Consider the following 15,569-nt stretch of genomic DNA (forward strand, 5'->3'; position numbering starts at 1 on the left):
ATTTAACATTCGGCACGCGGAAAATTATGAAATCTGGAAATTCAGCGCACAATTCTCTTCTTCTGTAATGGGATAATAATGAAGATGCTTTGCCGGTGATACTGATGGAGTTGTTGCAAACTCATTTTCAAAGGCTTTTTTTTTTTACTAGTGATATCACGAATAATATTATGCTTTTTTTTTTTTTTTTTTTTGTGTGTAAGTTACCACAACATCATTATCCTGTAGTTTATAAGATCAAAGATACAACTATTAATTACACAGGTTCTGTGGCTGATTTAAGGTGGTAATTAAACTCACTTGGTGCCTCATCTGCGTTAAATAGTCACAGAACCAGAGTAATTCATAAGTGTTCGGGTTTAAAGGTTTGAGGTAGTGAGTACATGGATTGAAAACTGGCTACAAGAGCGAGTTCAGAGGGTGGTGATAAATGGGGAGTACTCGGAATGGTCGGGGGAGGGTAGTGGGGTCCCCCAGGGTTCTGTGCTGGGGCCAATCCTATTTAATTTGTACATAAATGACCTGGAGGAGGGGGATGGGGGAAACAGTTCAATCTCTGTATTTGCGGACGATACTAAGCTAAGCAGGACAATAACTTCTCCGCAGGATGTGGAAACTTTGCAAAAAGATCTGAACAAATGAATGGGGGAGGGGCAACTACATGGCAAATGAGGTTCAATGTAGAAAATGTAAAATAATGCATTTGGGTGGTAAAAATCTGAATGCAATCTATAGACTGGGGGAGGGGAACCTCTGGGGGGGTCTAGGGGGGAGAAGGACCTGGGGGTCCTAGTAGATGAGGGGCTCAGCAATGCCAAGCTGCTGCTAACAAAGCAAACAGAATATTGGCATTAAAAAAGGGATCAACTCCAGAGATAAAAGGATAATTCTCCCCTCTACAAGACTCTGGTCCGGCCGCACCTGGAGTATACTGTCCAGTTCTGGGCTCCAGTCCTCAGGAAGGATGTACTGGAAATGGAGCGACTACAAAGAAGGGCAACAAAACTGATAAAGGGTCTGGAGGATATTAGTTATGAGGAAAGGTTGTGAGCTCTGAACTTATTCTCTCTGGAGAAGAGACACCTGAGAGGGGATATGATTTCATTATATAAATACCGGACTGGTGACCCCACAATATATAAATACCGGACTGGTGACCCCACAATATATAAATACTGGACTGGTGACCCCACAATATATAAATACCGGACTGGTTGACCCCACAATATATAAATACTGGACTGGTGACCCCACAATATATAAATACCAGACTGGTGACCCCCACAATATATAAATACCGGACTGGTGACCCCACAATATATAAATACCGGACTGGTGACCCCACAATATATAAATACGGGACTGGTGACCCCACAATATATAAATACGGGACTGGTGACCCCACAATATATAAATACGGGACTGGTGACCCCACAATATATAAATACCGGACTGGTGACCCCACAATATATAAATACCGGACTGGTGGCCCCACAATATATAAATACTGGACTGGTGACCCCACAATATATAAATACCGGACTGGTGACCCCACAATATATAAATACCGGACTGGTGACCCCACAATATATAAATACCCGGACTGGTGACCCCACAATATATAAATACCGGACTGGTGGCCCACAATATATAAATACCGGACTGGTGACCCACAAATATATAAATACCGGACTGGTGACCCCACAATATATAAATACTGGACTGGTGACCCCACAATATATAAATACCGGACTGGTGACCCCACAATATATAAATACCGTACTGGTGACCCCACAATATATAAATACTGGACTGGTGACCCCACAATATATAAATACCGGACTGGTGACCCCACAATATATATAAATACCGGACTGGTGACCCCACAATATATATAAATACCGGACTGGTGACCCCACAATATATATAAATACCGGACTGGTGACCCCACAGTATATAAATACCGGACTGGTGACCCCACAATATATAAATACCGGACTGGTGACCCCACAATATATATAAATACCGGACTGGTGACCCCACAATATATAAATACCGGACTGGTGACCCCACAATAGGGGTAAACTTTTCCGCAAAAGGGAGTTTAATAAGACTCGTGGCCACTCATTAAAATTAGAAGAAAAGAGGTTTAACCTTAAACTACGTAGATGGTTCTTTACTGTAAGAGTGGCAAGGATGTGGAATTCCCCTTTCACAGGCGGTGGTCTCAGCGGGGGGCATCGATAGATTAAAAAAACTAATTAGATAATCACCTGAAGGACCACAACATACATGATATACAATGTAATACTGACATATAATCACACACATAGGATGGACTTGTGTCTTTTTCCAACCTCACCTACTATGTAACTATCTGCATTTAATTAGCCTTAGAACCCGTGTCATTTATATGTGTTCAGGTTTAAAGGGATGAGATTGGCAACCCTAGTGTGAACCCAGTAAAGAAAGCGAATGGTGGTTTTTTAATTTTTTTGAAGCACGTAATTGCAGCCCGAGGTTCTAATTGACTTAAAAAAAAAAGGGTGGGCTCGGGGCACAGAACTCTGAGCCCACCAAGTTGTGTGACAATAGCAAATTAATATTCGCTATCGTCTTCCTGATTCTCCTCCCGGGCCAATCAGGAGGCTGCTCCTGAGACCCGATCGAGTCCTAAGACTCCCTGACCAATCGGGTCTATGGACACACCTCCTGTTCAGGCAGGAGGAGAAGCAACGGCCCGACTCTTCCTTCCCACTGCCTCCTAAGTTGAGGTTAGTCTGTCTAACACCGGTGGGGTGGGGGGGGGGGGATGCTTGCATTCCCACCAAATTTGCAAGAGATATCACCCATTGCTTGTGGGCACTCCAGCATTGGTCTGAGATAGAAGTGTCGAATTTGTGTAGAATTTAATGTGTGCGGTACCAACGGGATACAATTTTGTAACTGTTCTCTTGGCTAGAGACATTAATGGAGCACTTACGCACATGGTGGTATATTTCTCCCAATTAGGGTTTATAAGATCTATGTGAAGGTCTTGGGCCTGGGCCTTGCTGGCTTTGCCTTCATCAGCTTGGATGTTTTTTTTCCCCTTATGTTGTATATGGTCAAAATAACCCGTCCTTGTGGTGTAGTACTTATTTCAAAGAGGGTCAAGGGTTTGGACAATCAGGATACTTCACGGAAGGTTGACATGAGTGCATATTACAGAGAGTGATTAGTTAGGAGTGGTTTGGGGGTATATGGGGAGTGTGAAGTCCAACTTTTAAAGCATGTCCAAAGCCAAAAGCAAAAATGTAGATGAGGTGACTGCATTGGTTTTCTCTATCAGTTTGCCTTTATACTGTATTTACGTGAAAATCCTGAAAATATTTCCTGCTTCGGGTGGCTACGCTCACTCCTACACTGTATCCATTGAGGGAGCCATAATTGGCACCCAGGACTCCAAACATCTCTGGCTTTGTTTGTCACCTTTTACATGGAGGGTGGGGGATTAGTATTCTACAGAAGGTATCACATCTGAGGCTAGAGGCAGTAAAACCCAAGGGTTGAGCCACACTTTTACCACACCCTTAAGCACTACCCCTTTTAGCTGCAGGGGCAACGGCTGGCGGGGGGGGGGGGGGGGGTGTACATATGACGGGGCCTGCAAAGGCTTGGTTCACAGCTACAGCAGGAATTATACTCCCTGTTGCTTTTTTCAGAAATAGGGGGTAGATTTACTAAAACGAGTGCACTCTGGTGCAGCTGTGCATGGCAGCCAATAAGCTTCTAACCTCAGCATGTTCAATTAAAGAGGGATTCCACCTACAAAAAAAAATATTAAAAGCCAGCAGCTATAAATACTTCAGTTGCTGATTTGACACTCACCTGTCCCGGGGTCCAGTGATGTCGGCAGCCGATGATCGATCGCTCGGGTCTCGGCTGCTCCCGCCGCCATTCTAGGTGAGGGAATCGGGAAGTCAAGCGTTGCGGCTTCACTTCCCGGTTCCCTACTGCGCATGCGCGAGTCGCTCAGCGCACTAGGAATGGTCCACGCTGTCACTGGGACCCGTGTGTGTCCAACGCGTGGGACAGGAAACGGCATAGACTCCTGTGGGAGTCCATGCCCGGAAGTGGGTGCGAATACCTGTCTTACACAGATATCTGCACCCCCCTCCCCCCCTGAAAGATGCCAAATGTGACACCGGAGGAGGGGATGGTTCCGATGAGCGGAAGTTCCACTTTAGGGTGGAACCCCCTTTAAGCTTTGGCAATAAAACCTGGAAGCTGATCGGTTTCTATGCAGAAGTGAGCCTGATTTTGCACTCACCGACTTTAGTAAATAAACCCCATAGCGTCTGCTGAAAGCGACCCATTCAAATGAATGGGGCTGCTCTGCGAGCTCCCTGCAACCGCATGCAATGCATATGGTTCTGGTGCGCTCGTGCGGCAATCAAGGGGTTAAAGCAGGCAGTGCTGAAGGGTTAAAGCAGACGCGGATTGCTCACAGGAGACCAAAGCAAGCGCAAATGAGCCTTACGGTTCAAGTCAATGGGAATGCCAATGCAGCTGGATGCAGATGGTCAACTGCTGGTCAAATGGAACTGAGAAAAAGTGTCTCAAAGTGGTTTTAAAGGCAAGCTGAAGGCACCCAATAGCGAGGTACATTGGTTTATCTATGTACTAAACCCTTTTATATTGATTACAAGTTGAGACTTTGAGTTTACATTGTTTTCCCCTAAAGTCAACCTGTCCCAGACCTGGATAATTTTAAACAGCGCAAAATGCATAAGCCCTTGTACACACGGTCAGACATTCCGATGGAAATTGTCCGATCGGATCGTGTTGTCAGATAATCCAACCATGTGTGGGCTCCATCGGACTGTTTCCGTTGGAATATCCGACCGACAACGTTTTAGAGCCGGGCTATAAAATTTTCCGACAACATGATCCGATCGGACTTTGTCCGATCATGTGTAGAGAATTCCGATCGGACAAAGTGCCACGCATGCTCAGATCAAATTCCTAGACCAAAGCTATTGGCTACTAGCCTGAACGTAGTCCCATTGTAACTAAATAACGTCATCACGTTACGAACGATCGGATTTTTCCGACAACTTTGTCCGACTGTGTGTATGCAACAGTTTCGGACAAAATCCGTTGGACAAAATCCTATGGATTTTGTTGTCGGAATGTCCGACCCGTGTGTACAAGGGCTAAGCAGTAGACCCAAAAATATAAGTAGGTGAATTGTATATGCACATTTTAACTGCTCCTGTAAAAAGTTGAGTTTGGCTCACAGATCAAGCCCACACTATTGGTCCTTTAATGTGATAGGTCACCCCAATGATCGACAGCGATACCTGAAGAGGTGGTATCAAGTTCAACTTTTATAGGAAAACATCAAATTTATGTAAAAATTCCAAAAAAAATGGTGATATCTGGTTATATGCTTTAACATGCAATAGCCACAGATGGAAAACCTCTAAAGCTTGAGAAATGAGGGGTGGGGGAGGTCCCAGTACTGGGCCAGTTTTACATGCAAAGGGATTACTGAGCAGGTGACACTGTTGACTTCAAGTCTATATTTGGTTTTTGACTCAATTATAGGCAAAGCTTAGCTTTATATATGAAATCTTGAGCTTGGCCACCACGTTTTCTCAGTTCCTGAGCCTTGCTCTTGGGTCAAAAAAAGCCAACTTCTAAAGAGCCCACAGGGAGCCTTGGGATTTGGAAGGGACGGAGCCAACGAAGCCGGTACCTCTAGATCTGCTGGACATTTGGACATCTGGTTTTTACTGACAGTAACCTTGTATGATTTATTTTCTATATATACAGTGCCTTGCGAAAGTATTCGGCCCCCTTGAACTTTTCAACCTTTTGCCACATTTCAGGCTTCAAACATAAAGATATAAAATTTTATTTTTTTGTGAAGAATCACCAACAAGTGGGACACAATTGTGAAGTGGAACGAAATCTATTGGATATTTTAAACTTTTTTAGCAAATAAAAAACTGAAAAGTGGTGTGTGCAAAATTATTCGGCCCCCTTTACTTTCAGTGCAGCAAACTCACTCCAGAAGTTCAGCGAGGATCTCTGAATGATCCAATGTTGTCCTAAATGACTGATGGTGATAAATAGTGATGGACGAACTTCCGACGGGACGTTTCGCGAACGCGAAACGCGAACGGACACAAACGTTCGCGAAAACGACCGTTCGCCGCGGGCTCCATTGACTTCAATGGGAGGCGAATTTCGCAAACCTTTAGGTCGAATTTGCGGCCACGGGGTAATTATTAGGGGGTAGCACGTAGTCCCACCACCTGGACAATAGCATAATACATGTATGAGGTGAATTTGGGATCGATAACTACAAGCATTTTTTTTTTATTTGGGAAATTGTTCTGACAATTCAGGACTATGGAGCTAATGAAGGCAATGGAGGAGAGGGAAGGTCAGGGACCAGGGTAGGCAAACAAGAGGGTGCAGGAGATACAGAGCACTGACAGCAGCACCGTAATACAGAGCACTGACATCAGCACCGTGACATACAGCGCTGACAGCAGCTCCGTGACATACAGCGCTGACAGCAGCTCCGTGACATACAGCGCTGACAGCAGCTCCGTGACATACAGCGCTGACAGCAGCTCCGTGACATACAGCGCTGACAGCAGCTCCGTGACATACAGCGCTGACAGCAGCACCGTGACATACAGCGCTGACAGCAGCTCCGTGACATACAGCGCTGACAGCAGCTCCGTGACATACAGCGCTGACAGCAGCTCCGTGACATACAGCACTGACAGCAGCTCCGTGACATACAGCGCTGACAGCAGCTCCGTGACATACAGCGCTGACAGCAGCACCGTGACATACAGCGCTGACAGCAGCTCCGTGACATACAGCGCTGACAGCAGCTCCGTGACATACAGCGCTGACAGCAGCTCCGTGACATACAGCGCTGACAGCAGCTCCGTGACATACAGCGCTGACAGCAGCTCCGTGACATACAGCGCTGACAGCAGCTCCGTGACATACAGCGCTGACAGCAGCTCCGTGACATACAGCGCTGACAGCAGCTCCGTGACATACAGCGCTGACAGCAGCTCCGTGACATACAGCGCTGACAGCAGCTCCGTGACATACAGCGCTGACAGCAGCTCCGTGACATACAGCGCTGACAGCAGCACCGTAAGCAGCCCCAGGAGGAAGTCAGCACAGCACAGGGATGGTGTGATCCCCTCATAATAAGAACCCCCAGGAGGAAGTCAGCACAGCACAGGGATGGTGGGAGCCCCTCATAATAAGAACACCCAGGAGGAAGTCAGCACAGCACAGGGATGGTGGGAACCCCTCATAATAAGCAGCCCCAGTAGAAATATGACACCGCTCAACCTCTTCAAAGAGGAGGGTAGGGGCATATAGTACGGTGTGCTTTTTTGGGTCAGGGAAGTGAGCCAAATGAATTAAGAAGGTCTGTGTGCTTGATTCCAAAAATTGTTTATAGACATATACATGGTCTACTGATCACATGTGTTGAATTCCTCCGAGATCCATGCCTCATTCATTTTTAGAAATGTGAGGTAGTTAACACTGTGGTGAGCTAGGCGAGTACGCTTATCGGTCACAATCCCCCCTGCTGCGCTGAACGTCCTTTCGGACAGGACACTGGATGAGGGGCAAGCCAACAGTTCGATTGCAAATTGGGCAAGCTCTGGCCAGAGGTCAAGCCTGCCCACCCAGTAGTCTAGGGGTTCATCACTCCTCAGAGCGTCCACATCGGCCGTTAACCCAATGTAGTCGGACACCTGACGGTCTAGGCGTTCCCTGATGCTGGATCCGGATGACACCTGTCGATGGGTCGGCTGAAAGAATGACCTCATATCCGAAGTCACCAACACATCTTCAAACCGGCCTCTTCTTGCAGGCGCTGTTGGATTGGTACCCGCAAATCCTTCTCTGGGAGTGGGAATTGCTCCTCTGCCAGCGCACGCAAAAGCAGAATGCAGCATTTCTCGAAGCAAGGCCTGGAAGTGCTGCATTCTGACAGCCCTCTGCGACGGCGGTAACATTTCCGCCATTTTGTGTTTGTACCGGGGGTCTAAGTACGTTGCCACCCAGTACTGGTCCTTGACCCTCATGCTTTTTATACGGGGGTCCCTATTAAAACACTGGAGCATGAAGGCCCCCATTTGCACTAAAGTGGAAGCGGTGTGGTGGCCTGGCTCCTGCTCATCATCCAGGATAATGTCGTCCTCTTCATTCTCCTCTCCCCATCCTCGCACAACAGGGATCCCAGAAAGGTTTAAAGCATGCTCTTCTTGCTCCTGCTCATCCGCCCCGGCACCATCCTCCTCTGACTCCTCATCAGACTCCTGTTGTTGACTTGTCTCAGATAGAGTAGCCCCCCTGGGAATTCATCCAGCATTGCGACTTCCTCATCTTCCCGCTCCTGCTCCTCCACAGCCTGATCAATGACACGACGCAATGCACGCTCCAGAAAGAAGGCATAAGGTACCATGTCACTGATGGCGCCATGGCTGCGACTGACCAGTTTGGTGATCTCCTCAAATGGCCGCAGAAGTCTGCATGTGTCGCGCATGAGCAGCCACTGGCGCGGTGAAAAAAAACCCAGCTCCCCAGAACCGTTTCTTTCGCAGAGTTCATACAGGTAGACGTTAACTGCACGTTTCTGCTGGAGCAGCCTATCAAGCATATAGAAGGTTGAGTTCCATCGCGTCGGGCAATCGCAAATAAGACGTCTGACCGGCAGATGGTGTCGCCGCTGAATGTCAGCAAGGCGAGCCATGGCCGTGTAAGATCTTCTGAAATGGGCCGAGATTTTCCTTGCCTGCCGCAAGATGTCCTGGACCCCAGGGTATTTGACAAGGAATCGCTGCACGACCAAGTTTAAGACGTGTGCCATGCACGGCACGTGCGTGATTTTGCCCTGTTTCAATGCGCTAAGCAGATTGGCACCGTTGTCACACACCACTTTACCAACTGTCAAATTGAGCGGTGTTAGCCACTCATCTGCCTGTGAACGCAAAGCTGAAAGGAGTGCCGGGCCAGTGTGGCTCTTTGCTTCCAGGCACAACAGACGCAGCACGGCATGGCAACGTCTCACCTGGCATGTGGAATAGGTTCTGGGGAGCTTGGGCGGTGCAGTGGAAGAGACGCTAGCAGCGGAAAAGGAGGAGGCAGCTGAGGAGGAGAGGGAGGAGGATGGAGTAGGAGGAGGAGAAGAAGAGTCAGGCCTGCATGCAATCCGTGGCGGTAAAACCAAATCTACACGGGTGCCACGGGTTACATGCTTGACGGCCGTCAGAAGGTTCACCCAGTGGGCAGTAAAACTGATATACCTTCCCTGCCCGTGTTTGCTAGACCACGTGTCTGTGGTCAGATGTATCTTGGCACCGACACTGTGTGCCAGAGATACATTCACTTGCCGCTGAACATGGCCATATAGCTCTGGGATGCCCTTCTCTGAGAAATACTTCCTTCCTGGGACCTTCCATTGTGGTGTTCCAATGGCCACAAATTTGCGAAAGGCCTCCGAGTCCACCAGTTTATATGGCAGTAGTTGGCGGGCTATGAGTTCTGACAAGCCAGCCGCCAACCGTTGGGCAAGAGGGTTATCCGGCGTCATCATTTTTTTACGCTCAAACATTAGGCCCACGGAAGCCTGCCTTTTTGCAGAAAAATGTGAGCTTGGCGTGATGGAAGGTGGAGTGGAGGACAATTGTGAGGAGAGAGGAGAAGGAGAAGTAGAAGACGAGGCTGGACGGTGAGAGCCTGCAGTGTGGCTTTGTGTGTTCCGTTGCTCCCACTGGGCTCGGTGATGGCTGCTCATGTGCCTTCTTAAGGCGGTCGTCCCTAGGTGAGTATTGGGCTTACCGCGACTAACGCGTTGACTGCAAAGATTGCAGATGGCAACGCTATTGTCAGCAGCGGACACGTTAAAAAAAGCCCACACTGCGGAGCCATGTGCCGGTGTCCTGGGAGCGCCAGATGTGACCGTACATGGTCGATGACTCGCTCCTGATACATTTGCAGTCTGCTTTGTCCCTGCTGTGCAATGTAAGTCATTGCTGCTTCTCCTCCCTATCTGCTGGTCCATATCTCCCTCTGAACTCCCCTCCTCTTCCTCTCTTGTGGGCACCCACGTGACATCACTAGACACGTCATCATCAACGTCACCTTCCCCACCGCTATAAGTAGAGTAGGCAGCAACACCGGGGACCAACCTCCTCCTTGGGCTGATCTGGGTACTGGCGTCAGACTGCTGAGTAGCGCTTGTTGCTACCTCCTCTTCCTGATCCAATACCAAGAGTGGCTGCGCATCAGAAATGTCCTCTTGATATGGATCGGAAAATAATTCCAGTGACTCAAGCGGAAGGTATGTGGTGGTGGTGGTGGTGGTCGTGTTGTTGGTGGTAGTGTCTTTGGGGGTGCACATAGCAGAGAGTGAAGAAGAGGGTGCAGATCGAGAGGATGAGGAGGGTGCAGAAGAGTAAGGCTGAGCGAGCCACTCAACCAAGTCTGGTGCATCCTTTAAAGTAATTGAACGCACCTTCTGCAACTTCCCACTTTGGCTCAAGCCTGTTGCTCCTGCCCTACCCCTACCACCCCTGCGGAAGGGCCTGCCTCTTCCTCTGCATGTCATTTTTTAAATGACCCTGTGACAAAACTCTTAGTCCCTATACCGCTGAAGGACTGCTGCAGTATAGGTGAGCGGTCAGCAGTGGTGCACGTCAACCCTATCTATTGTGGACCTATAGCGGTCCTTACAGAACAGCAGACTGTACCGCACTCAAGCCTATGTACCGTAGCACCCTATACCAAGTTACCAGTCCTTATAAGAACTTTTGTGGACCAAGCAGGTTGTGTATTAGTGTTTAGCAGACTGTACGTCAGTCCCTATACCGCTGAAGGACTGCTGCAGTATAGGGCAGCGGTCAGCAGTGGTGCACGTCAACCCTATCTATTGTGGACCGATAGCGGTCCTTACAGAACAGCAGACTGTACCGCACTCAAGCCTATGTACCGTAGCACCCTATACCAAGTTACCAGTCCTTATAAGAACTTTTGTGGAACAAGCAGGTTGTGTGTTAGTGATTAGCAGACTGTACGTCAGTCCCTATACCGCTGAAGGACTGCTGCAGTATAGGGCAGCGGTCAGCAGTGGTGCACGTCAACCCTATCTATTGTGGACCGATAGCGGTCCTTACAGAACAGCAGACTGTACCGCACTCAAGCCTATGTACCGTAGCACCCTATACCAAGTTACCAGTCCTTATAAGAACTTTTGTGGAACAAGCAGGTTGTGTGTTAGTGATTAGCAGACTGTACGTCAGTCCCTATACCGCTGAAGGACTGCTGCAGTATAGGTGAGCGGTCAGCAGTGGTGCACGTCAACCCTATGTATTGTGGACCGATAGCGGTCCTTACAGAACAGCAGACTGTACCGCACTCAAGCCTATGTACCGTAGCACCCTATACCAAGTTACCAGTCCTTATAAGAACTTTTGTGGACCAAGCAGGTTGTGTATTAGTGTTTAGCAGACTGTACGTCAGTCCCTATACCGCTGAAGGACTGCTGCAGTATAGGGCAGCGGTCAGCAGTGGTGCACGTCAACCCTATCTATTGTGGACCGATAGCGGTCCTTACAGAACAGCAGACTGTACCGCACTCAAGCCTATGTACCGTAGCACCCTATACCAAGTTACCAGTCCTTATAAGAACTTTTGTGGACCAAGCAGGTTGTGTATTAGTGTTTAGCAGACTGTACGTCAGTCCCTATACCGCTGAAGGACTGCTGCAGTATAGGGCAGCGGTCAGCAGTGGTGCACGTCAACCCTATCTATTGTGGACCGATAGCGGTCCTTACAGAACAGCAGACTGTACCGCACTCAAGCCTATGTACCGTAGCACCCTATACCAAGTTACCAGTCCTTATAAGAACTTTTGTGGACCAAGCAGGTTGTGTATTAGTGTTTAGCAGACTGTACGTCAGTCCCTATACCGCTGAAGGACTGCTGCAGTATAGGGCAGCGGTCAGCAGTGGTGCACGTCAACCCTATCTATTGTGGACCGATAGCGGTCCTTACAGAACAGCAGACTGTACCGCACTCAAGCCTATGTACCGTAGCACCCTATACCAAGTTACCAGTCCTTATAAGAACTTTTGTGGAACAAGCAGGTTGTGTGTTAGTGATTAGCAGACTGTACGTCAGTCCCTATACCGCTGAAGGACTGCTGCAGTATAGGTGAGCGGTCAGCAGTGGTGCACGTCAACCCTATCTATTGTGGACCGATAGCGGTCCTTACAGAACAGCAGACTGTACCGCACTCAAGCCTATGTACCGTAGCACCCTATACCAAGTTACCAGTCCTTATAAGAACTTTTGTGGACCAAGCAGGTTGTGTATTAGTGTTTAGCAGACTGTACGTCAGTCCCTATACCGCTGAAGGACTGCTGCAGTATAGGGCAGCGGTCAGCAGTGGTGCACGTCAACCCTATCTATTGTGGACCGATAGCGGTCCTTACAGAACAGCAGACTGTACCGCACTCAAGCCTATGTACCGTAGCACCCTATACCAAGTTACCAGTCCTTATAAGAACTTTTGTGGACCAAGCAGGTTGTGTGTTAGTGTTTAGCAGACTGTACGTCAGTCCCTATACCGCTGAAGGACTGCTGCAGTATAGGGCAGCGGTCAGCAGTGGTGCACGTCAACCCTATCTATTGTGGACCGATAGCGGTCCTTACAGAACAGCAGACTGTACCGCACTCAAGCCTATGTACCGTAGCACCCTATACCAAGTTACCAGTCCTTATAAGAACTTTTGTGGAACAAGCAGGTTGTGTGTTAGTGATTAGCAGACTGTACGTCAGTCCCTATACCGCTGAAGGACTGCTGCAGTATAGGTGAGCGGTCAGCAGTGGTGCACGTCAACCCTATCTATTGTGGACCGATAGCGGTCCTTACAGAACAGCAGACTGTACCGCACTCAAGCCTATGTACCGTAGCACCCTATACCAAGTTACCAGTCCTTATAAGAACTTTTGTGGACCAAGCAGGTTGTGTATTAGTGTTTAGCAGACTGTACGTCAGTCCCTATACCGCTGAAGGACTGCTGCAGTATAGGGCAGCGGTCAGCAGTGGTGCACGTCAACCCTATCTATTGTGGACCGATAGCGGTCCTTACAGAACAGCAGACTGTACCGCACTCAAGCCTATGTACCGTAGCACCCTATACCAAGTTACCAGTCCTTATAAGAACTTTTGTGGACCAAGCAGGTTGTGTATTAGTGTTTAGCAGACTGTACGTCAGTCCCTATACCGCTGAAGGACTGCTGCAGTATAGGGCAGCGGTCAGCAGTGGTGCACGTCAACCCTATCTATTGTGGACCGATAGCGGTCCTTACAGAACAGCAGACTGTACCGCACTCAAGCCTATGTACCGTAGCACCCTATACCAAGTTACCAGTCCTTATAAGAACTTTTGTGGAACAAGCAGGTTGTGTGTTAGTGATTAGCAGACTGTACGTCAGTCCCTATACCGCTGAAGGACTGCTGCAGTATAGGGCAGCGGTCAGCAGTGGTGCACGTCAACCCTATCTATTGTGGACCGATAGCGGTCCTTACAGAACAGCAGACTGTACCGCACTCAAGCCTATGTACCGTAGCACCCTATACCAAGTTACCAGTCCTTATAAGAACTTTTGTGGAACAAGTGAGTTGTGAATGTTTAGCAGACTGCAGCAGAAGGGCAGCAGTCAAGTATAATATCCTTTCTATATTTGGAAGAAAGAATATTATACATGTACAAGCCTATTACTGTACCACTGATACCAGTCCTGAAAAGAACCTTTGTGGAACTAATAATAACAGCAAGTCTTTAAAATTACCCTCACTGCCTGACAACACTGCTTCCTTCCTGTCCCTATACAAATTGGCAAAAAAAGAGAACGATTAGTGGTTACTGGAACAGCTCTTTTGTGGACCTTGATAGTAACAGCTAATGATGATGATGATGATGATGATGATGAAAGACTAATCTGGCTGTCCCTGTAGCATACACCGTCCTTTCCCTTTCTCTAAACTAACAAAAGACACTCAGGCTGCTGCAAGAATCAGCAGCACAGCAAACCTATCAACACCTAACACCTATACCAGTCCTGAAAAGAACTTTTGTGTACCAAATAGCTAGTGGTTTATCTCTCCCTACTCCACACAGGAACCTGTCCCTATCTTAACAGAAGAAAGAATGTAAAATGGCCACCGGATCGGGTGTATTTATAGGTTAGGGGGAATGTACAAGTGTCCATGTGCTGTCATGTCTCAATTGGCTGTCCTGTATCACATGATAAACGTGTCACCAAAGGTTAAAGTTCTTGTATACATTAAACACGTAAGTCCGCCGCGGCGAACGACGGAAAAAGGCGTTCGAACGTGCGGACCGCGAATGTCGGAAATTCGCCGCGAAACGACCGCCGGGCGAACCGTTCGGCCATCACTAGTGATAAATAGAATCCACCTGTGTGTAATCAATTCTCTGTATAAATGCACCTGCTCTGTGATAGTCTCAGGGTTCTGTTGAAAGCGCAGAGAGCATCATGAAGACCAAGGAACACACCAGGCAGGTCCGTAATACTGTTGTGGAGAAGTTTAAAGCTGGATTTGGATACAAAAAGATTTCCCAAGCTTTAAACATCCCAAGGAGCACTGTGCAAGCCATCATTTTGAAATGGAAGGAGTATCAGACCACTGCAAATCTACCAAGACCTGGCCGTCCCTCTAAACTTTCAGCTCAGACAAGGAGAAGACTGATCAGAGATGCAGCCAAGAGGCCCATGATCACTCTGGATGAACTGCAGAGAACTACAGCTGAGGTGGGAGAGTCTGTCCATAGGACAACAATCAGTCGTACACTGCACAAATCTGCCCTTTATGGAAGAGTGGCAAGAAGAAAGCCATTTCTCAAAGATATCCATAAAAAGTCTCGTCTAAAGTTTGCCACAAGCCACCTGGGAGACACACCAAACATGTGGAAGAAGGTGCTCTGGTCAGACGAAACCAAAATCCAACTTTTTGCCCACAATACAAAACGATATGTTTGGCGTAAAAGCAACACAGCTCATCACCCTCAACACACCATCCCCACTGTCACACATGGTGGTGGCAGCATCATGGTTTGGGCCTGCTTTTCTTCAGCAGGGACAGGGAAGATGGTTAAAATTGAGGGGAAGATGGATGCAGCCAAATACAGGACCATTCTGGATGAAAACCTGTTGGAGTCTGCAAAAGACCTGAAACTGGGACGGAGATTTATCTTCCAACAAGACAATGATCCCAAACATACAGCAAAATCTACAAAGGAATGGTTCACAAATAAACGTATCCAGGTGTTAGAATGGCCAAGTCAAAGTCCAGACCTGAATCCAATCGAGAATCTGTGGAAAGAGCTGAAAACTGCTGTTCACAAACGCTCTCCATCCAACCTCACTGAGCTCCAGCTGTTTTGCAAGGAAGAATGGGCAAGAATTTCAGTCTCTCGATGTGCAAAACTGATAGAGACACC

At 48.0% G+C, this 15,569-nt stretch overlaps 1 protein-coding gene across 1 annotated transcript in view; it reads left to right on the forward strand.

The window, feature by feature from the left end:
- Positions 1–15,569, forward strand: part of ESPN (espin) — a 347,402-nt gene that overhangs the window by 68,935 nt on the left and 262,898 nt on the right.

Source organism: Lithobates pipiens, unplaced genomic scaffold (genome assembly GCF_037356315.1).
Source record: "Lithobates pipiens isolate NorthernLeopardFrog02 unplaced genomic scaffold, aLitPip1_a1.2 Scaffold_27, whole genome shotgun sequence".
Classification (NCBI taxonomy): Eukaryota; Metazoa; Chordata; class Amphibia; order Anura; family Ranidae; genus Lithobates; species Lithobates pipiens.